Source organism: Natator depressus, chromosome 11, assembly GCF_965152275.1.
Source record: "Natator depressus isolate rNatDep1 chromosome 11, rNatDep2.hap1, whole genome shotgun sequence".
Taxonomy (NCBI): Eukaryota; Metazoa; Chordata; order Testudines; family Cheloniidae; genus Natator; species Natator depressus.
Window position 1 is genome coordinate 73,300,787 of NC_134244.1, and position 22,800 is coordinate 73,323,586.

The window sequence follows — 22,800 nt, forward strand, 5'->3', positions numbered from 1 at the left end:
TTAGCCACCTGATCTTAAACCGAACTTCGCAGCCCTTGATAATCTGTACGTTATTCCCTGATAACCTGAAACTTCTGTGCTTAAATTCTGTACCGTTCACTTTTTTAAAAAACATCATCTTAATAAAAATTTTAAATCTGTAAACTCTCCAGGGCAAGGATGGTTCCTCACTACTGGTGTGTCCAGGGCACAGCACAATGGGGCCCGCATCTTGGTTGGGCCATTTAGGAGTTACTGTAATATAAATAAATAAATAAGAAAGGAGGTATTAAGGAGAGCAAGTGGGTGCACGCAATGCCTCTGAGCGTGGTAGGAATGGCCCCTTATTGCTGTAGGAGAAAGCAGCGCCATCTCCCAGCCACACCTGTCTTGGGTGAGGGCATGGGCAGCAGGTATCACAGGCCAGGGGAGGCTCAGCCTCCCCAAACAGCCCAGCCTGCCCAGCCCAGCCCATGCTCTGCCCCCAGCCCCCACCTGCCTGCTTCCAGTTCCCTCTTTTCCGCTGGGACTTGGGCAGGGGCAGCCAGCATGTGGCTGGGACTTGGGGCAGCTGGGGCCGGTACAAGCACCGGCCTATGGCCAGGACTCAGGGTGGTGCTCCGGGGTTGGGGGTGGCTGGGGTGGCCTGGGACTGGGGGGCCAGTGGCTATGGTGGGGGGGCACCGGCAGGGAGGGGGGCGGGGACTTGGGCAGAATGGGAGAGGCCCGGGGCTAGGGTCCTGCAACGGGCAGGTCACGTGCTGCCCATAGGTGAGGGCTCTCGGAGGATCTCCCGAAGAGCAAATCAGCCCCAGGCCCCAGTGATTTTACATGTCAGTGACCCACCCAACATCTCCAGTGCTGGTGCAATGTCAGGGTTGAATTAGGATCAAGGTCACCACATCTCTGTGGCCCCTCAGCTCCGCAACGTTTAAACAATTCTAAAGTGAGATTCCCAGAGGCGGTCTGGTCTGTGCTCCTGTCTCTGAGAGCCGGTAACACGGCTTCGGTGCCTATGCCTGTCGGGTCCTTAGGCTTCCTAGGTGTGTCTGCAATCTGCGGGTACCGGGCGTAGGCGTGCCCAAGTGACTGCATACGCTGGGCATCACCTCTGGCTGGTTGGGGGCTCACGGGAGGGCTCGTGGGTCTCTTTTTGGAGTCTTTTTCCTACGTTCACCCTCTGGAGGGAGAAGGCCGCGGCGCTGGCACGCATGGCCAAGGAGACTTGGGACCAGGTCAGCCGCCTCTTGGATGGCTTCCTCCATAAGGAGAAGTTTCGATTTTAGTTCCTGGTCTTTTCAGGATCTGTGTGAAGGGGTGTACGACCCCTCGTTAGGCCACCAGGGACAGACCAGTCGCTGCAGGCCTCAGAAGGCCACGTCCCCTCAGCCTTGCTGCACCCGCTCCCAGTGGAAGCGACAGATAAAAGGAGGCGGCCCAGCCCAGCCTGGGCCGGCTGAGGAGGAGGAAGGACGTGTGTTGCAAGCTCCTGCAGAGAGGCCGGAGGCTCCCCAAGCAGTGGGAACCTGAGACCCGGACTGCACTGTGAGCGGCCAGGCAAGCGCAGAGGTTGACAGGGATGCTGAGCTGCGGCGAGCCGAGAGGTGTATGAGAAGCGCCCTGGGGTAGGAAGAGACCCAGGGAACGTAGTAGGAGCTGATGGTTCATCCCTTAACGTGGAAATCCCCGGCTTCATCGGGCCCTGGGTCGGCACCCGGTGGAGCTGGATGGGCCCGGGTGACCCTGCCACTCCCTCACTTCCCGCTACGTTTGGCTACTGTTTGTTCTGCCCGGCCCAGAGGGCCAGAACCCCAACGGTGGTTGCCTCCTCCAGCCAGGATGCTCAGGGGCCACAGACTGTTTGTTTGTTTGTTTGTTTTGCCCCCCCGGGGGCGATGAACTGACTATTTGTTCTGCCCAGCCCAGAAGGTCAGGAACCCGAACTGTTACTGTCGGCCACGGGCAGGAGGCTCGGAGGCTACAGACTGCTTGTTCTACCCTGCCTGCGGGTTGATATTTGCTCAGCCCTGCCAGGGATCCTGAGACCCCACGGTTGCAATTATTTGATCCCACAGGGAGGCCAGACACGTGTGTGACGGCATGGGGGGCGGGTGGAACCTGGGCTTGGGGACGCTAGCCCCTGGCCTGGCCCATCCCTTCTGCCTCAGGCTCTTCCCCTCCCACCAGAGCCCAGAGCCCCACCCTGCACGGCCACCACATCTCCCCCCACCCCCGGGCTGCCTGAGTGCCCCCAGCCCCGGAGAGCCAGGCGGGTGGCGCAGCCCTGCTCCCGCAGCCCCGGAGCACCAGGCAGTGGGGTGGGTGGCGTGGCCCCCCTACCCCAGTCCCAGAGCACGGGCAGTTGGGCAGGCAACATGGTCCCCCTCCTCCAGCCCTGGAGCACCAGGTGGGCACCTCCCCTTAGCCCCAGAGCACCCCCTCAGCCCCGGAGTGCCGGGTGGGAGGGCAGGCAGGATGCCCCCGCACCAGCACCAAGCACAGGCCGGCCCCCACTAGCCCCAGCCTGGGGCCCTGGCCATGGGGGGAAGAGCCCCCCACAGCACAGCACCAGGAAGCAGGAAGAGGCCTGGGGGTGGAGCGTCAGTGGGGCCATGCAAGGCTGTTTGGGGAGGCTCAGCCTTTCTCGACCTTCGATACCCACTACCTCTGTGTGAGGAAGTGTGCGACCTCCACACTGGATCTATGAGCGGGGCCCCCTTTGACAAACAGCCCCCCCATCACAATCTGACGTTCAGTTGGTGAGAGAAACCCACTAAAACGTGAGTCTACAATTCCCTGGTCCTCTTTGCTCCTAGACTTAGGGCTAGGTTCAGAAAGATTTAGGTGCTTTTCGTCAGTAAAACTTTCGTTGGCCCAGGGTGTGTTTTTTTCAAACTCTTGACCGACACAAAAGTTGTACTGATAAAAGTGAAGCGTAAACACAACCCTGGAATGTGACTCACAAAAGCCAGCACGCTACGCATGGACCTGCCTACGCTGACAATGGGAGGTGCCAGCCACAGCCAGGAACCCTCTTTGGATATACCCGCATCTGCTGGGTTTGCAAGAAGCCAGGGGAAACGACACGTCCCTCCCACCTTTGTAGCCCCCTGGTTAGAGCACTCACCTGGGATGTGAGCGACCCAGGTGACAGCCCCCCTCTGCCTGAGGGTGAGAAGGGATTTGGACAGGGATCCGCTCTTTTCAGGAGCGTGCTCTGAGCACTAAGCTATGGGATACTGTGCTGTGAGGCCCCGTCAGTCTGTCCTAGTGAAGCTGTTGCCCTCTGGATCAATAATTAAAGCTGAATTGGAGCAGGGGGACTGGACTCTGGTCTCCCACCTTGTGGGTGGGTACGCTAACCACCCTCCGATAGCGTCAGTCTCATGCGTGTGTTTTCTTGTGCTCTCTCCCTCTCCTTCAAAGAGTGATCTGGGCCAGAGCCTGAGAGAGGGAACATAAACATGAGTAGGACCCGCTTGCCGGGGGGTTACAGCACTGACCAGCGTCCAGGCCTGTGTCTCCAGCGCAGCTTTAACTGGAGAGACAGAGAACGCCTCACATCAGCATAGCCCCATGGTTCGAGCACCCTCCTGAGTCACCAGCTGCCCGGGGGGGGCTCTTACCATAACCCAGCTGTGGCTCTGAGGCCCGGCCCCATCTGGAACTAGGTCGGGGGAAGAGCCGTGCAGACAGCTGTGGGGAGCTGCAGACCCTCCACCTGCCCTGGGCCGGGGGATGGAGGATAGGGATATGGGCTGGGGGCTGTTCTCAGGCCCGCCCAGCCTGGGCACACGGGGGGTCTGTGGCTCCCCAGCCCTGCTCCGGCTTCCAGCTTGGCTGGGGGGCAGGGCCTTGAGGGAAAGAGGGGGGGCAGGGGCGGGGCCATGGAGGGAGCAGGAGCTCCTGGCAACTTACAAATGTAGATTTTTTGTTTTGTTCCAGAACTGCACTCAAAAGGAAAACAGTGTAAAGGTTTAGCGCCTACAAGGCCACCGGACGTTGAGAAGAGGCGTTCGCATGGCACTTTTGCAGCCAGCATTGCATGGTAGTTATGTGCCAGGGATGCTAAACATTCGTATGCCCCTGCATGCCTTTGCCACCATTCCAGAGGACATGATTCCATGCTGATGACACTCGTTAAAAAAAAGTAATGTGTTAATTAAATCGGTGACTCAGCTCCTTGGGGGAGAATTGTCTGTCTCCTGCTCTGTTTTTCCTGCACTCTGCCACAGATTTCATATCCTAGCCATCTCGGATGATGACCCAACACATGGTGTTCGTTTTAAGAACACTTTCACTGCAGATCTGACAAAAGGCAAAGAAGGACCAATGTGAGATTTCTAAAGATAGCCACAGGACTTGACCCAAGAATTAAGAGTCTGAAATTGGACTCCAAAATTTGAGCGGGATGAGGTGTGGCGCCTGCTTTCAGAAGTCTGAAAAGAGCAACACGCCAATGTGGAAACAACAAGATCCAAACCGCCGAACAAGAAAATCAACCTTCCGCTGGTGACATCTCAATCTGTCATCAGCACGGACGCATGACCTCTGGAATGGTGGTTGAAACGTGAAGGGACGTATGATTCTTCAGCACATCTGGGCTGTCAATATGCTGCGATGCCAGCTACAACAGTGCCCTGTGAATGCCTGGTCTCCCTTTTAGGTGACACTGTAAACGAGAAGTGGGCAACATGAGCTCCTGCAAATGTCAACAAACCTGTTTGTCTGAGCGACTGGCTGAACAAGTAGTAGGACTGAGTGGGCTTGTGGCCTTTCAAGTTTTTCATCGTTTTATCTTTGAATGCAGTTATTCCACTTCTGTTAGGTGTGAAAAATGCAGATTTTTCTTCCCCATAATTACAGCACTTACTCCTAGACGACATTTGCTGACTGGCTTTAGCAAGAATCATGAAAAATGGGCCTTCACACAGTTAGCACTGACTGTCAGCCCCTGCCATGTCGTGATACCGTTCAAAGCCCCATACACTGGTTTGAGGAAGGTATTTTAGTGCTTGTAGGCCCGGAATGTATTCAGCTGATTTTTAGAGCCCGTTAGACTTTTGGTACGTTTTTCAAAAGCATCTGTTTAAAATAATGTAGGTCTGGGATCGGGCACCTGACAACACAGATGGGGGCCTAGTGGGTTGTTCAAAACAGGTTAGGCACCAGGGGCTAGCTCCACAAAAATATTGAGGTGGGCTTGGCTGCTACTTTCACTTTAGCTACCTAAATCTGACACTGAGATGCTGCCGATCCTCAACCCCCCCACAGCTACGGCCTAAATGTAAGGGGACTGTTGCCCCCTTACTAACAGTCAGTGGGGGTGTTTTGGTTGGCTAGCTCCCAGTCCTAAAAGGGGGAAGGGTCAATGGGAAACCAGGACCCTGAGACTGATAGTCCCCAGGAACAATGGGAAGAGGCCAACGCTCCAGGTCAGCCTGAATGACAGGGCGGGCAGGCTAATGAGGGAGTCAGGAGGCCAGGGGAGTCCCGTCCTCCATGTGAGCTGGATTTGCCTGGGTCAGACAGACAGAGTGGGGCCGAGCTAAGGAGAAAGCAGGGGCCCGAGCTGAGCTGGGGGGAAGAGCTGTGCCGATCCAGAGGGGCCAGTAAAGCAGCCCAGAGACAGCAGACCTGTCCTGGGAGCAACCAGAGCCCGAGGGGCCAGAGAAGCAGCCCAGGGAGCGGGAGGCAGAGCAGCAGCCGGGCAGAGACCGAGTGGTGGGGCTGGGGCGGGAGCCGTCCGGAGCTGGGTGTGGTGAGCAGCTGGGGAGAGCAAGGGGGACCCTGGGGAGCGGGCCCCGCACAGGGAGACTTCTCAGCCCAGAGGCTCTGCAGGCCAGGCTTGGATTGTAACCCCGACAGGGCGGGGGCGACACTGGGCAGAAGGGTCCTGCCACTTCGAGCCTGAGAGCGTGTGGCCACCACCAGAGCGAGTGTCCAACCCACAGCATCTCTGCAGCACGGCCAGGGCCAGAGAAGGGGCCTGGGACCTACAAGGAGCAGGCTGTGAACTGCCCTGACGTTCCAGAGACGCTGTTTGTGATGTTCCCTGCCACAGAGCGGGGTGATGTGTTTCCTTTCACCTTTCCCATTTTCCCTTATTCTTTTTAAAATTAATTGTTGATTAAATAACTTGCATTTGCTTTAAATTGTATGTAGTGGTCAGTGGGTCAGAGAAGTGCCCAGTGCAGAGAGTACCCCGGAGTGGGGACACCCTAGCCCCTGTCCTAGGTGACTACCACAGGGTTGGGGGTCGAGCCCCCCAGGACTCCTGCGCCCAGCCTTGTTGGGGTTACGAGGACTCTGCCAGACAGGAGAGCGGAAGGGGAGTCCTCGAGGGCAGGGAGGCCACTGGGTAAAGGAAGTGGGAGCGAGGACTCAGATCCTTTCGCTAGCCCACTTCACCGGGGTCGTGCAGAAGCTTGGAAAGTTCCCCACAAGAGCGGGACTATTCCCCCGCTTACAGGAAGAAGGAGGTGCCTGAAAGTAGGACCCACAAAACTCAGCGTGCGAGGCATCTCCACACCGACGCTAACCAACGGGAAAGGCCGATGGGAGGGGTGTGCCCTGAGCCCCAGCCCTCTCTGGATCTCAGGTTACGAGGTCTGGCTTGGAGAGAGGTACCTCCCCTGGCTCCCGCCCGCCCAGCTTTCCCCCACCCCCTGCCCTGCCCTCCCCTGCCCCGGCCGTACCTGGCTCCAGCCCGGCCCTGCCGCGGGGTGGGACCAATACTGCTGCCAAGGCCGTCACGAGGGAGGTGTGGGCCCGGGGCAAACCCACCCTGCGCCACAGACCCCGCCCCACTCCACCCCTTCCCCCAAGACCCTGCCTCCTTCCACCCCTGAAGCAGCAAGATTAATCCCATACATTGCATTGATTATGACTTATTTGCCTGATTTAAAACGAGACCAAAAGGACCTGAGTCTCCTCGCTGTCGATAGCCCCCCGCTTGGCCAACCAGCACTGAGACGCTGAGGTGCGGGCGGCTGAGAGGTCTCACCAGAGGTCCCACAGGACGGCCCAGGTCACCATCAGAGCGGATCGCTCTCAGATCCAGACCCACCTCTTTGTGAGGACCTCCCGCGATAAGAGCAACCCCCTCCCCGCCCACCCTCCACATTCACCCCTCCTTGGTAGAGAGAGGGAAACAGGGAAAAAAGAAGCAAGAGAAGAGGAGAAAGGAGGGAGGAAAGAGGAAAAGGGAAACCAAAAAGGATAAACCCCAAGGTCCCCAGTGATTCCAAGCGTCAAAGTGCTCGGTAGGAAATCACATTCTGCCCCCTTAAGCCAGTGTTTTCTGTGCCGAGAATTCTGTCTGCAGCAGGTGCATCAGACCCAACAGGTTCCAAACCTCTCGCAGCCTCCGACCTTGTCAAAGGAAGTTCGTTTTCTGGCACAATCAGTGGTGGAAAAGGAGAAACTCCACAGAGGCTCCTCCTCATGCTCACGACTTGAATCCTAATTCTCTCCCCGTCCTCGAGGGGAGACCTGGCGAAGGAGACGTGCGGCTGCAAAGCCGGGGGGGTCTCAGCGACTGCCCTGGCCCTGCACCTCGGCCCTGCCCCGCTGATGTCGGGGTCTCTCTGTGAGGTCACCCCCTCCTCACCACCTTTGCCCAATGGGCTGAGGTCCTGCAAAAGGCCTTTGTGATGTCACTGCCCCCCCTCCCCTCCCCTCCAAGCTGATGTCCTGCCCCTGCCCAGCCTCTGTGGAGCTTGGAGTTGTTGCCCCCGGATCTCCGCACTCAATGACTGGTGAGTCGGGGGTGGAGCCGGCTATACAATAAAACACCAATTTTTCATAAATTAGTCGATTTAAGGCCAGAAGGGACCATTGGAGCATCTAATATGACGCCCTGTATCTCCCAGCCCTCCCGTGTATCACAAGAGCTGCTTTTTGATGGAAGCACCTTCCCGAAAGGCATCTAGTCTTCACTGGAAGACATCAAGAGATGGAGAATCCATCACTTCTCTTGGCAGTTTGTTCCAGTGATGAGTCGCCCTCCCTCTTACAAATCTCTGCCTTGTTCTCAGGAGAATTTTTCTGATTTCTGCTTCCAGCCATTGGTTCTTGTTCTGCCTTTCTTTGCAAGACTAAAGAGCCCTTTAAATACTTGGTGTTTTCTCTCAGCGAAGGCACTGCAGGCTGCCATCAGCTCACCTCTCCATCTTTTTGAAAACTAAACAGACTGAGTTTTTCAATCCCTCCTTATAAGTCTTCTCCATCCCTCAAATATGGCTCTTTTCTGCACCCTCTCCAGTTTTTTTTAACGTTATTTTTGAAATGTGGACACCAGAACGGGATGCGGTATTCCAGTGTCAGTCTCCCCACTGCTGAATCACCTCCCATTCCATCCTCTGTTTATCTATCCATGGATGGCGTCACGGACTCACAGGACTTGTGCTCTCTCTCAGCCTCGTACAGTCCTTGGGAGGAACCTCCTTCAGTGTGACAGCCCTTCTCGGAGATCCACTCTTTCGAGGGTTAAGCCGTAGGCCCTTCCGCCTCCTGGAACCCCTCTTCTCTGAGCCTTGAGCATGCCTGTCTGCCGTGGGTCCCCTCAGGGAGTCCCCTCACTCTGGACCCCTGGGGCCTCTACTCCCAGAGGGAAGAACGCAACCCCGATCCCGAGACTGCCGTGACTCTCAGCCAGCGTAAAAGAGAGGGGTTTATTGAGCATCTGAACACAGCACAGGAAACTCTCAGGGCCTCAGGCCTAACCTCCCTCAGCACAGTCCATCTAGGTCTCTCCTGCACCTGTGTGGGCTCTGGCTGTTTTCTCTCCCCAGTCCAGAAGCCCCCTCCTTCCAGCTAAGCGTCCGATATAAGCTTCCCACAAGCCTGTGTCCTTTGTCTTCTGTCCCAGGTGAACAGGCTGCCTGGGTCTCCTCTATCTCAGCCTCTCCTCTCCTCCCTCTTTTCTTTCCCCCAGGCTGGAAGCAGTCACCGGGTCTTCTCTCCTCAGCCCACTGTCCTACTACTGGCCCGACCTGGCTGTGACTTCCAAGCTGGGCCTCCCGCTCACCAGTCGCTGGGGTATCCATTCTCCAGGCCTTTGCCTGAGGGCCCAACTGACAGGCGAGATCACCGCTGGTCCTCTGTAACAACAAACGACCTCTCCCACCAGTGCCACCTCGTTAAACAAACAGCACCCAGGGAAACTGAGTCCCACACGTGGCATGCAAACCATTGAAAAACCAAGAAAATCCCCCCGTCATCACCGATGGCTTTGGCCCTGTTCCCCACAGCATCGCACCGGGAGCGGATGTTGAGCGGCTCGCCCGGTATGACACCTAAATCCTTGACAGAGTCACGGCTTCCCGGAGTACAGTTCCCCCTCGGTGGCCTGCCTGCTCTGTCCTGCTGCCCGCTCCCACTGCGCCAAGAGGGGACCTGGTGACTGGAGCTGCTGTGGTTGTGTGAGAGCGCCGGGCTGAGAGACCAAAGGGCACCTCCGTTCTGGAAGAGAGGGGTCTGGCCGGTAGGTGCAGTCGCCCCCGGTTTGGGGCACAGAAGGGGCTGTGGCTGGCAGCAGCTTGAAGCCCGTCCCCGAGCTGCGCTAGGCACTGTTTGAATGAATGCAACGTCCGTGTTACATACGGGCTCCGGGTGCTCGGTCGGAAGCACTGAACTGCCTCAGAGTTCTCTGTTTGCAAGGTCGGTGCCAGGAGATTAGAGAGACAAGGCGGGGAGGGGATCTCTTTCATTCTCCAACTTCTGCTGGGGAGAGACCAGCCTTCGAGCTCCACAGAGCTCGTCCTCAGGCCCTGGTCTCTCTCCCCAACAGAAGCTGGTCCAATAAACCATATGACCTCCCCGGCCTGGTCTCTCGGTGTTTTCTGCTCCCACGGGCGTGGCTGGGAAGGGCCACAGGGCTCAGCAGGCTCAGGGAGAAACCTCAGCTCCACTGGAGACAGGAGGGGAGCAAACCTCACAATCCGTGTGGTCACTGCAGGTCTGTGCATCTGCCCCCTCCTCCCTCAGTGGCAGTCTGTGGGGGAGGTCTAGGGTGGCCAGAGGTCCCGATTTTAGAGGGACAGTCCCGATTTTTGGGTCTTTTTCTTATATAGGCTCCGATTACCTCCCACCCCTGTCCCGATTTTTCACACTTGCTGTCTGGTCACCCGAGGGAGGTCTGGCAGCCCCCTCCCCAGCCACAGTCCGTGCGTGCCCAGCAGTCTGTGTGTGTCTCAGCAGCCCCCTGCTCACTCCCACGTGGAGCCCAGATCGGGGTGGGCTGGGCCTCTGGTTTGTTTGATCCCTGAAGGGTTTTCTGGGCACTAACTGGGACTCCAAGTTTCTCCTAATTTGAGGAAATCCCTGTGAAAACTCACCTTTTCCGGGGGTCTGTTTCACACCCTTCGCCAGAGACGTTCCCCATTCTTTCTCCAGTTCAGCTGGCAGCAGGTCTCGTGCGGGGGGCGGGGGAGAGCTGAGATTTCAGGCTGCCGTGTTATGGCGGGATTGCTGCGATTAACTGGCTGAACGTGCTAATTCTGAGGACGAAATGGGGAAAGGGGCAGAGATCGAGAGTCAGGGAGTGAAATGGAGAAAATACAGGAAGCATTTCGAGCAAGGGCGAAGTGCAATGACCAGAATCCAGAATATTCTCTGCACCCCTTGTCTAACTCTGGGCCCGATTCTCTTCCGCATTGACGGCCCTTTCCCTGTCTCCGGCCGTGTCTGGAGGGCTTTATGCCCTGTCCAGCCCCTTCACACTGCCAGGAAGGGAGAGGTGTTATGGAATCTTCGCCCAAACAGGATCCAGGCCCTGTGTCACCTTCATCCTGGGTTTCCGATGACCCCGAGAAGTTGGGGGGCCACCGGCGCCTAGAGCATGGCCCTGCCACAGAGGCCCCGCCCCCGGTCATCCTCTTCCCCCGAGGCCCCGCCCACCCACTGTTCACTCCTCTGGCCCCCGAGGTCCCCCTACCTGCCCCTCGCTCCTCTCCGCCTCTTCCCCCAAGACTCCACTCACCCCCTGCTTGCTCCTCTCTGCCCCTTTCCCCTAAGGCGGGCTACCGGGGGGCCATGGGGCCAGGCACCCGTCCCTTTTCTCTGTCTTCGGTGAGCGGGGGGCCGTGGGGTCCTTGGGGAAGGAGGTGGAGCAGGACAGGAAGAGGCATGAGAAGACGGGGCCGCGGGGGAAAAGGCCGAGGGGGGGTGGGGTGCAGGTTTTGGGGGAAGAGGCGGAGGGGGGATGGGAAGAGGCAGAGCAAGAGCAGGGCATCGGGCTAAGAGGCAGAGGGGAGCGGGGTGCAGGCAGGGCCCCCACTTCTCTGGAGCTTCGCTTCCGGCCCTCAAAAGATGACCACGGGCCCACGGGCCTCCGGAGGGGAGACCCGCCCCACATCCCCAGAGTTTCCCCCCCGCATGGATGGCCTTTTGGGGGAGGCTCAGCCTCCCCTGGCCTCTGATACGGGCTGCCCGTGCTCAGCTCCTTCCACGCGCTGGAGAGGAGCAACACCCAGGGGTGGGGCTGAGCCGGGGGGCACTGGGTGAGGGGCAGAGGCCTCGGGAGCTGAGACCGCAGGGACACAGCATGAGGCACCATCCCAGGCATCCCCATGAAAGGAGCAGAACAGGGTTTCCTTGGGGTGGGGAGTGTATGGAGAGCGTCCCAGGGTCGGTGGAGATGTATTGCCCTCGTGAGCAAGTGTGGCTAAAACACAGGCCTCGCTGTGAGCAGGATTTGAACCTGCGCAGGGAAACCCGATTGGATTTCGAGTCCAACGCCTTAACCGCTCGGCCCTCACAGCCGTGAGTGACGTGACCCCCTCAGGCCCGAGAAACTGGTAAATAATCACAGTACCCAGGCCTGAAGTCCTCTGAAACACAGAATTCAAACAGGAAACCTGGCTCCCAAAGCGCAGGGGGATTTGGGGTTCTCGTTGCTTAGCCATGTGGTTAAACATCAAACCAACCCCTTCCTGTGGGGCCTGTAATTGTTTAAAGATAGGGACATGGAGACAGGGAGAGGTTCACTGACCTGCAACTGGACCGAGATCAACTCCCCTCAAACCAGCTCATTCCTCACCGATTTCTAAATGGTCATCACGTCATACAGACGTTTGCTCACTCCTGCCCTGGGCAGAAGAGAACCCCAGTGCCCTGGAGGTGAGAGGCCCGGACTGTGTCCCCGGAGTCCCGGGGCATCGTCCCTGCCCTGAGGCTGTGGCTGCACTGGGGAGTTTCTGTTTTGGGTGGGCAGGGGCCAGTGAGGCTCAAGCCAGCTCCGACGTCGCGGTCTGGGGAGGGTATGCTACTTCCACCCCCTGACTCACCTCAGCAGGCCACCCGCCTGTCTGGACTTGGGGGGCCTACCACCAAAAATTATAACTCAAAGGTGGGGGGGCTCAGCTCAAAAAGTTTGAGGTGCAGGGAGAGGGACAGCTAGGGGCTGTGTGTGGGCAGAGGGTAGCTCAGGGTGCAGGGAGACTCCTAGGGGCTGTGCATGGGGGTGTGCAGGGGGGTAGCTCAGGGTGCAGGGAGGAGGTAGCTAGGGGCTGTGTCTGGGCAGAGGGTAGCTCAGGGTGCAGGGAGGGGGGTAGCTAGGGGCTGTGTCTGGGCAGAGGGTAGCTCAGGGTGCAGGGAGGGGGGTAGCTAGGGGCTGTGTCTGGGCAGAGGGTAGCTCAGGGTGCAGGGAGACTCCTAGGGGCTGTGCATGGGGGTGTGCAGGGGGGTAGCTCAGGGTGCAGGGAGGAGGTAGCTAGGGGCTGTGTGTGGGCAGAGGGTAGCTCAGGGTACAGGGAGACTCCTAGGGGCTGTGCATAGGGGTGTGCAGGGGGGTAGCTCAGGGTGCAGTGAGGGGGGTAGCTAGGGGCTGTGTCTGGGCAGAGGGTAGCTCAGGGTGCAGGGAGGAGGTAGCTAGGGGCTGTGTCTGGGCAGAGGGTAGCTCAGGGTACAGGGAGGAGGTAGCTAGGGTCTGTGTGCTCTCAGGGCTCCCCTGCGGTCCCTGTACCCTGAGGGCTCTGCCAGCCACAAAGCAGCCGGGTCCCCCCGCCCAGGCAGCTCTTACCAGCTGCATGAGCAAAGGGGAGCAGCTTCAACCCCCTGCAGCAGCAGGAGACGAGGCAACGCTGCGGCTGCCTGCTCCATGGCACCAGTCAGAGCAGCAGCTGTCCCACGCTGCCGGACTCTGACTTCCCACCTCCGACCTAGCAAGGGGGTGGAGAGAGGAGGTGGTGGAGGGGGGGTGTGGAGCTACCCCAGGACTGCCCTGCTCTTGCACTGTAGTTTGGGGGGGGTGTAACACCCCTGTGTTCCCCCAACTCTGCCCATGGGCTCAGGGCTTCTGGCCCTTGGGGAGCACCGGGGCTCGGGGCTCCAGAATTCAGCCCTGCTGCTCCCGGCTTCAGCCCTGCGGGAGGTGCTGGGGTTCGGGCTTTGGATTTTAGCCACGGGGCCCTGCGGCCCCCCTGAAAGGGTTCATGGACCCCCAGTGGGCCACGAACCCCCTGTTGAGAACCGCTGGTCTAGAAAACATGATCTACGAGGAAAGGTTGAAAGAACTGGGTTTGTTTAGTCTGGAGAAGAGAAGACTGAGAGGGGACATGAGAACAGTTTTCAAGTACATAAAAGATTGTTACAAGGAGGAGGGAGAAAAATTGTTCTTGTGAATCTCTGAGGACAGGACAAGAAGCAATGGGCTGAAATTGCAGCAAGGGAGGTTTAGGCTGGACGTTAGGAAAAACTTCCTGCCAGCATAGTTAAGCACTGGAACAAATTACCTAGGGAGGTTGTGGAATCTCTGTCATTGTAGGTTCTTAGCAGGATCGACAGTCACCGCTCAGGGATGGTCTAGATGAGGGGTAGTCAATTATTTTTTGTCAAGGTCCAAATTCTTCATCAATGTACAGTCAGGGGCCAGACTGCAGAGAAAATCATTTACAAAAATAATAATAACGATAATATGTAAATAAAAAGTTTCTGGGGTCTGTTCAAAAGCGTCTGGCAATCCGGATTTGTCCCGTGGTTCGCCTGTTGACAGCCCCTGGTCTAGATAATACAGGAGAATTACGGAGACCTCGGGAATGGAGGTTGTTCGTAACTTTGCCCAAGCCGTTATGGGCTGCTCCTCAGGGCGGAGTGCTCGGAACGGGGGCTCACACTCTGCAGCGGCTGCCCGGCAAGTTTCTGATTCTAGCCCCCTGACTGCAAGGGTGATGCGTGAGGCACCCGGGGGCGCTTTGGCACCAGTGGGTGCGCAGTGCAGGCTGGGGCCCTTTCAAACGCAGCCGCTCCTCCAGAGCGCGGCAGGCGGGCAGGAGTTCGGGCTCCAGCAGCTGACGCTCTCGGCCAGGTTCCAGCAGCAGCTCAGGGAGCTTCTTTCCTGGACTGAGACTAAGGTTGCAGGCTTGTCCCCCTCCCAGCCAGAGGCGGGAAACGGCCCCTGTGGCTAGTGCAGACCCCAGCACTCCTTCTCGGGAGCTCACAGCTGTGCCTGTGAACCTCAGCGTCTTCACCTGTACGTGGCTGGCCTTCCACGTGGCAAGTGGTGGGTGGGGTGGGGACAGGCAGCCCCGATGTGCCTAACTTGACGATGCAGTGCCGGCACAGCATGGTATTTGTTGGGTTTTTTTGTTTTTCGTCTCCGCTGCTGCCTGACTGCGTACTTCTGGGTCCACGTGGTGCCTGGTTGACGGGTCCGTCTGTAACTCTGGTGTTCGTATTTTTGAGGTTCTACTGTACTTAGTCCTGCCTTGAGTGCAGGGGACGGGACTAGGACGGTCCTTCCGGTTCTGTGATTCCATGGAAAGGACTAATGTGGGTTTTTTAATCTGACCTCCGGCATTACACCAACAATATGATTTTACCCAGTAATTCCCGGAGAATTCAAAGGATAAGAGAGAAGGATAAGGATAAGAGAATACAAAGGATCCACTGATCAAGTTCCAGATCTCAGCTGTATAGTGGTGTGCAGTGAGCCCCTGTGCAGCTGAGCTCTTTGGCAGTAGGAAGTATGCATCCCCTGTCAGTGCTCCTTAAATGCTACCCCACGCCTTTGCAGTCCAAGACTAGGTCTTTTAAGAAAGAATGCTCCACAGCCACCAAGAAGGGGCCAGGCTTTACCTGAGAGCTAGGTTCATACTGAAACCTGCCTCTGTCAGACATCTTTTACTTCCAAAATCTTCTACTGGACGATCTAGGCATATAAGCATCACTCCTGATCCCTTCCCAGAACCCCACCCCTGAATGCTACATGCACGTAAAGCAAATGTTGACAGATTATCTGTTTTGGTCAGGAGCCAGAAACATAGCTAATACTCTGACTCTGTGCAGCTCTCTCCAGAAAACCATGGCAAGAGAGTTTATTTGTAAATGGGAAGAAATAATCTGCATTTTTAAAGTTCTTTGGGACAGTGATAAAAGTCATTTTAGACATGCAAAGTATTATGAACTTGGCATTCTCACACTTAGATGCTTCTGTAGGCTGTACTCATTGCACACACTGAGGGCTCCTGGCTGCCCTCCATTCCCCTCCCCTCCATGTGCCACCCTCCCATCCTCTCTATTTCACAGATTCCCTGCATCTGCTCACCCCTCTTTCATGTCACAGGCTCTGTCCCATGTTTCTTCATCTCCCCTAGGCTGGGGCTCTGTGTGCCCTCCGACCTTCCCCTACCACACAGAACTTCTGTATGCCTCCTCTCCCCAGGCCAGGGTCCCCTTTTCTCCCCACCATTATTTCTTTTCTTTCTGTCTGAGAGATAAGTCATTGGGGGTGTCACCATTTTAAAATTATTTTGGGAAGATGATTGTTCATCTTTGTAGTTGAGATTCCTCCAACATGGGAGTGACTGTTGAGTGTAGGACCTCTCTTCGTTCAGCCAGTTATTACTAGACAATGTTGCCTCCCCTAATTATCAAAGCTTTACTACTGGGTCACCTGTCTTTATTGGCAGTAACATTCTAATTAATATTTACTCCATTTAACTGTATGGTGATTGCCCAACCACTGTCTAACTCTTGCTTTGGTATAACTCGATTAAAGGGATGATCAACAATTTATTTCTGAATACTCCCTTGAGCTTGATCATGCAGTCCTTTTGGGAGAGGGATGCAGAGATCCAGCTTTATAAACCAGACTTCTCTGTCTTTTATTCCTGTAACACTAGAAATAATTTTGTTTTTTAAACAGGAGAATAAACCCTCCCTCATTCAGACTGGTCCTGAAGCAACCCTGCAGACCCACCTCCTTGTATTTGAGGCCGAGAAATCCAGAAAAGAAAACCGTGTTGTGTGTTTAGAAATGAGAAAGGAACTCTTCCCGAAGCCTACATACAAATGAACTTTTAAATTTGAGGAGACAGAATAAAAACTGGTCCCAGTTACCAGGGAAATCATGTCTTGTTTATACTAATCTGGAATATACATGGGGATGGGCACTACATAAAATCAAATTTTGCATACTACAAATCTGTAAAATGCAAAAGGTGTGTTTAATGGAATTTTCTATATCGTTTCATTAATTTTTTTAGATAAAGAAAAAATATTAAAAATCATCAGTATTTTTTTCTGTCTTGGTTTCCTCTAAAGGACACGAAGCTTATTCTTACAGCAGCACTTCACTTAACCCTTACGTACACGCTGACCTGAGAAACCAGCAGTTAGGAGGTACAATGGCAAAGGTTTTGACAGCATGGAAGTGAGTTTAAATCAGCATTTCTCACATGCGGCTACCAGGGGCTTTTTGTGCAGGCCTAACAGCCTCCTGGGCAGCGGTGGAGAGGCCAAAGCATCAGCCTCTCCCCTTCCCTCCCTGTTGCTCCTGCATGAGCCACCATGCCCCGCCTCTGGAGACAGGTGGGGCACAATGCTGCAGGAGCCAGGTGAGTTCTTGACTTACCTGTGGGGTGGGCAGGGCACCTTGGGGCTTGGGCTTCAGCCCTGGGTGAGAACCTGGCCGCAGGGCTTCAGCTGCATGGCTCGAGCCCCGGGCTCTGACCCAGGCTCCGGCCACGTGTCCTTGGCCCTGGGCACTAACCCCTGGCTGTGCAGCAACAAGTGCTGGCTCCGGGCTCTGGCACCGACCCCCAGCCCTAACCCCAGCCCCAGCCCCATGGTGGTGGGTGTTGATCCACAGCTCCAGCTGCGCAGCAGCAGCCACCAACCCTGGGCTCCAGCCGCTCACTCTGGACCCTGGGGGTGCTGCCTCCCAGCTCCAGCCATATGGCAGCAGGGCTCACCATTCTCCCCGACGCCTCCCCTAACCCCCATTTATCGCCCCCAGCCCCCACTGCCTTCCCTGGTTCCACCTCTATCCCCCCCATTGCCCCAGACCCCTGCTGCCTCCCTCTCCAAACCCAGGGCTTGCTGAGAAAAGCGAAACAAAGAAACATGCAAGTATCACTTTTCACAGCACACTTACTAGCTACCTGGGAGGCTGTGAAAAGTGATACTTGCATGTTTGTTAATATCACTTTTCACAAACTCCCAGCTAGCTACTAAGGGTGCTGCGAAAAGCAATATTCAACATACAAATATAATTTTTCATATTATTTTTGAGTCTGAAAAAACCCTACATAAATAAATTACAATGATTTGGACACGTGTATGTGCATATTTATTTGTTTTTCCTACAGTTAAGTATTTTAGGGAAAAGTGTCAGTGCGGCCACCAGCAAGAATTGGTGGTCACAGTCCGAGGCCACCAAAAAATGTGTTCTGAGAACCCCTGGTTTAAATGTACTAATAGGCAAAATCCAAACCAGCCACGTCTGCCTGAACCTTTTCAGGCAGGACTTCAGGTATCACGCAAAAGATCTTATTTTTCTTTGGTTCCATGTATACATTTGCTCAGATTTTACTTCTCCATTAAAAATGGAACCAATTCCCAGCTGCCTGTCAAGTGAGAGCCGGCTGAGTTTCCATGGTTCTCCCTGCACCCTTATGGGTCTGGTGCCAAGGGAGCACCACATAGGCCTGCAGTGAATCTCAAGTGCCTCTAACTTGTCTAGCTCTTCTCAGCCATTTCTCTTGCTGTGAGCTGCCCTCCTTTTGAGCCCCACCAACTTCCTCACATGCAGGAACAGCAGCAGATTGCCATCTTGGAGCAACAGCTGAGGAAGGCGACTTTTCTGTCAGCACTAGAGTGGTCTATTGTATTGTGCTCTTCTTAAATAAGCAGGATACTGTGATCGTCCAGTGAGCGTGTCTCAGCTTTGTTACGTCAAGCGCTTTAAAAGGGGTGATGTGCTGCAGCGTGGGCTGAGAAAGATCTCATGTGCTCCCTATCATCAATTCTGAGATTTGCACTGATTGGCATTAAGGCTTTTGGGGTGATGGTTCTATGACTCAAACTCAGTGGCTTTGTTTGGTCTACCAGAGTCTGAGGTTGATGATCTTCGGGGATGGTACAAGCCTTACCTAAGACATTTAAGCGAGTTACAATGTGGATGGAAGACGATAGAACGAATGATGTGCGAGTTCCTCCAAGTAACAGGGATAGCCGTCTGCCTCTGAACATAGCTCAATGTTTATTGTGCTTATCACGCTGGAATATGAATGGCTGCTATGGGTGGCTGATAATCTATGAACACCATGTAGTAATTCCTGGATTTTTAAATTATTGTTTTAGCTGGACGCATGTATAATGTTTGATCAAATACTGTTCAGGGAGAAAGGTATAAAAACATCCAAGTATTTGCTATGTTTAGAGTGGTCATGTTCTGTGGGATACCTTCTGGAAGAACAGTAGTGTGGTTAAGTAAATCGTGTCACATTCTGTGCTGCACCCCTGCACCGAAAAAAGGATTTTCTGCTGCTTACACTATTTGCAGCTTCATTGGGTGAAAATAAAGAAGCAACAGTGGCCAGGTCTGAGTGCCCCTCCTCTAACAAAAATCTTGAAATAGTTCACTGTAAAATTAAAAAACAACTGTGGCTTGTCTTAAGTAATGGTAAGGTGACGTTTAGAAGGAAGCCTACAGGTGCATCCTCACCTGTTCGTTGATCCAGCACAACTTCCTATACATTAGACTCTTATGGCAGTCAGTAACGCTCTCTCTACCTCCACAATAGAGCTATTTAGAAAACGGGAGTTTGTATTCAGTTTGTATGAATGCTGTAATCTGGAAGGCCCAGATCCACAAAGGTATTTTGGTTCTTGACTTCCATTGGATTTCAGTGGAATTTAGAAGCCTAAATTTTACCTTTGTGGATCTGGGCCTAAGTAATTGCAGTTTGAGAAACATGAAAGATGAATAATTTGTGCAAAATAAGAAGTAATTAACAAATGAGGACAATCAGAATCCTTGTCTGAGAACTCCTAAAGCCTCAAAATACTTTAATGTTCTTATGAAATAATTCACATCCACTATCATTTCTTTGCCTGTAGTAAAGATATTGTCCTTTTTAGTTGGCACACTGTTCTGATCGTTGTCTGTACAGTAATCTTTTGAGTCATTCAGTTCAGTTAGATGTTATCAGTCACCTGGAGTTTCTTCCTCAGAAGCTGTTATGGCTTTCAAGGCTCTTCTCTTCCTTAATCTTTCTGCATTTGTGATTGTCATAGGATGCAATGGGAAAAATCCAGAAAGACCTGAAAGAAAGACTATTTATGTTTATAGCTGGAGTTGCAATATGACTGTTCTAGACTCACAGATTCAAAGGCTAGAAGGGAGCGCTGTGATTATCTCGTCTGACATCCTATATAACACATGCTATAGATCTTCCCCAAAATAATTCTTAGCGTATATATTTCAGAAAAACATCCAATCTCAAGTTAAATTGTCAGTGATGGAGAATTCACGACAACCCTGGGTCAACTGTTCCAATAGTTAATGAGACTTTTAAGAAGTGAGAGTAATTGTCTCTCTCACCAACCCTCTAGTGGCTTGAAGTGCCTTTTACTGCTGTCTCGGCCAGCTCAGTGTCTCCATAAATGAGACCCGTTCCCATTTCCTCAAAAAGAACAGGAGTACTTGTGACACCTTAGAGACTAACAAATGATAGCTCATCTTAATTAGCCTCTTACAGTTTGTATGGCAACTCCCACCTTTTCATGATTCTCTGTATGTGTATAGATCTTCTTACTATATGTTCCATTCTATTCATCTGATGAAGTGAGCTGTAGCCCACGAAAGCTTATGCTCAAATGAATTTGTTAGTCTCTAAGGTGCCACAAGTCCTCCCGTTCTTTTTCCGGAGACAGACTAACAAGGCTGCTACTCTGAAACATCCCATTTCCTGTGGCCAAAAGAAGGGTGATTGCATATATACATATTCTCAAGAATTCATGCAAAGAAATGAAGAAAGAGTCTTTGGTACTCCAAGTATGCGGAGGATCACCAAGGAAAACCTGTTGTCTTTTAAGAGAAATAAGCAAATAGTTCAGATTGAAAAACACATTGAGTTACCTAGAAGTTTTTCAACCGGTTTTGTGACATGTGCTCCACAACCAATCCAGTGTTTGATTCTCTCGATGTTCAAGCCAACAAGCTTTTCATTGTGGCTATTTGGGAGTGGGTCATAGCAGCCCACTTGCTCCAAATACTTGCTGTCCCGTGCTCGCTTGTTATATGCGGCCACTATACGGAAGAAGGGTCTGTTGGCACAACCACCAAGAGCCAATCGGATAGCTACGTGTCCTCCATGATAATTTTTCATAAGGTGATGAGCTGAAGGGAAGATCAACAGGTGTCACAATAGATTTGATTATAAACAGATGTGTATAGACGTCGAGCCAAAAAATTCCAAAGGCCTTAGAGAAAAGCTTGGTTTCATTTAAAAATCAATAAAACTGCTGTAACCTTCCCTTACACAGCAACAATAGATTATTCTTCATGATGGAATCGAAGTCTGTACCTTGCCAGGAGATTGAGGTCTTAAAGCAATTTATTTACAATAAAGATGACAGATTTGCTCTACCAACCCTTAAGAGAGTTCAGCGGTGAAGGCTGCACATTCTCCACTAACTGTGATTGATTTAGAGGGATGCAGAAACTGGGGTCTGCCAGTACAACATGGTGTGCACGCAACCCCTAACAAGCCCTGTCTGCACTTACCAAGGTGCACCATGATGACCCTTGAAAGCACCTGAAAGAGGAAAAAGACCATGAATGAATCCCCTGCCACTCCCAAACACAGAACAAGGGGCTAGCCCACTGCAGCTGTGCCGCTGTAAATGCTATAGGGTAGACATAGCCTTAACTGACAGAGATGAGACCCTGAAAGTTATACACCGGACCCTCGCTAGAACACGCGTCTAGATAACACAAATTCTGATAGAACGTGGTTGCGGATCCCAAATTTAGTAACGGTCATTAACTTTCATTGTAACGCGGTCCCCGCTGTAACGCAGTACCCGCTAAAATGCGGGATTTGGCATGGATCCCAAATCCCACATTCTCGTGAGGGTCCGGTGTAGTTTGAAAATCCTGAGGGAAACATGGGAGTTTAGTTGCAAGCCCTGCCCTGGCCCCTGTAGATTCTGTCTCTCATGACCCATTTGCCATGGCCATCCTGGGAATGGAAGTTTCAAAGCACCTGCCCCCACTCCCACTTTTATGCTTTGGGGTTTAGGTAACTCTCAACCTCTTAGGAGCACAGGCAAAATGAAAAGAAATTTTTTTTTCCCTGGTAGCCCTGCTAGGCATCAGCCTCACTGCCGCACCCTGCTTGCTTTTCTGTTTCAATAGCTTTGTTGCTAGGGCAATGCCAACAAGTGCCACATGAGTACATAAAATCACTTGTCATTTTAAGGTAAGAATTAGTTTCCCCATTACATTGGTGTTCTGAGGATTTGGTATTATTTTATATATGTACGTTAAGGCTGTCAATCACAGTTATCTCACACGATTAACTCAAAAAAATCAATCGCGATTAATCACACTTATAACAATAGAAGACCAATTGAAATTTATTAAATTTTTTTGATACATTTTCAATACTGATTTCAATTACAACACAGAATACAAAGTGCAGAGTGCTCACTTTATATTATTATTTTTTATTACAAATATATGCCCTGTAAAAATGATAAAACACAAGAAATAGTATTTTTCAATTCACCTCATACAAGTACTGAAGTGCAAACTCTTTATTGTGAAAGTGTAACAAATGCAGTTGGGTTTTTTTTGGTTGTATAACTGCACTCAAAAACAAAACAGTTTAAAACTTCAGAGCCTACCAGTCCACTCAGTCCTACTTCTTATTCTGCCAATCGCTAAGACAAAAGTTTGTTTACAACTGACGGGAGATACTGTTGCCTGCTTCTTATTTACAATGTCACCTGAAAGTGAGAACAGGCGTTCACATGGCACTTTTGTACCCAGCGTTGCAAGATATGCCAGATATGCTAAACATTCGTATGCCCCTTCATGCTTCGGCCACCATTCCAGAGGACATACTTCCATGCTGATGATGCTCGTTAAAAAAATAATACATCAATTAAATTTGTGACTGTACTCCTTGGGGGGAGAATTGTAGGTCTCCTGCTCTATTTTACCTGCATTCTGCATATGTTTCATGTTATTGCAGTCTTGGATGATGACCCAGCACATATTCGTTTTAAGAACACTTTCACAGCAGATTTGACAAAACGCAAAGAAAGTACCAATGTGAGATTTCTAAAAACAGCGACAGCGCTCGGCCCAAGGTTTAAGAATCTGAAGTGCCATCCAAAGTCTGAGAGGGACGAGATGTGGAGCACGCTTTTAGAAGTCTTAAAAGAGCAACACTCCGATGCGGAAACTACAGAACCCAAACCACCAAAAGAGAAAATCAGCCTTCTGCTGGAGGCATCCGACTCAGATGATGAAAATGAACACGTGTCATCGGTCCGCACTGCTTTGGATCTTTATCGAGCAGAACC

At 52.9% G+C, this 22,800-nt stretch overlaps 1 non-coding gene and 1 pseudogene across 1 annotated transcript; one reads left to right on the plus strand and one right to left on the minus strand.

The window, feature by feature from the left end:
- The window catches only part of LOC141996210 (butyrophilin subfamily 1 member A1-like), a 660,168-nt pseudogene that overhangs the window by 549,662 nt on the left and 87,706 nt on the right, over positions 1–22,800 (plus strand).
- TRNAS-CGA (transfer RNA serine (anticodon CGA)) lies at positions 11,663–11,744 on the minus strand. Its single transcript has one exon. It is a non-coding gene; the product is annotated as a tRNA-Ser (tRNA).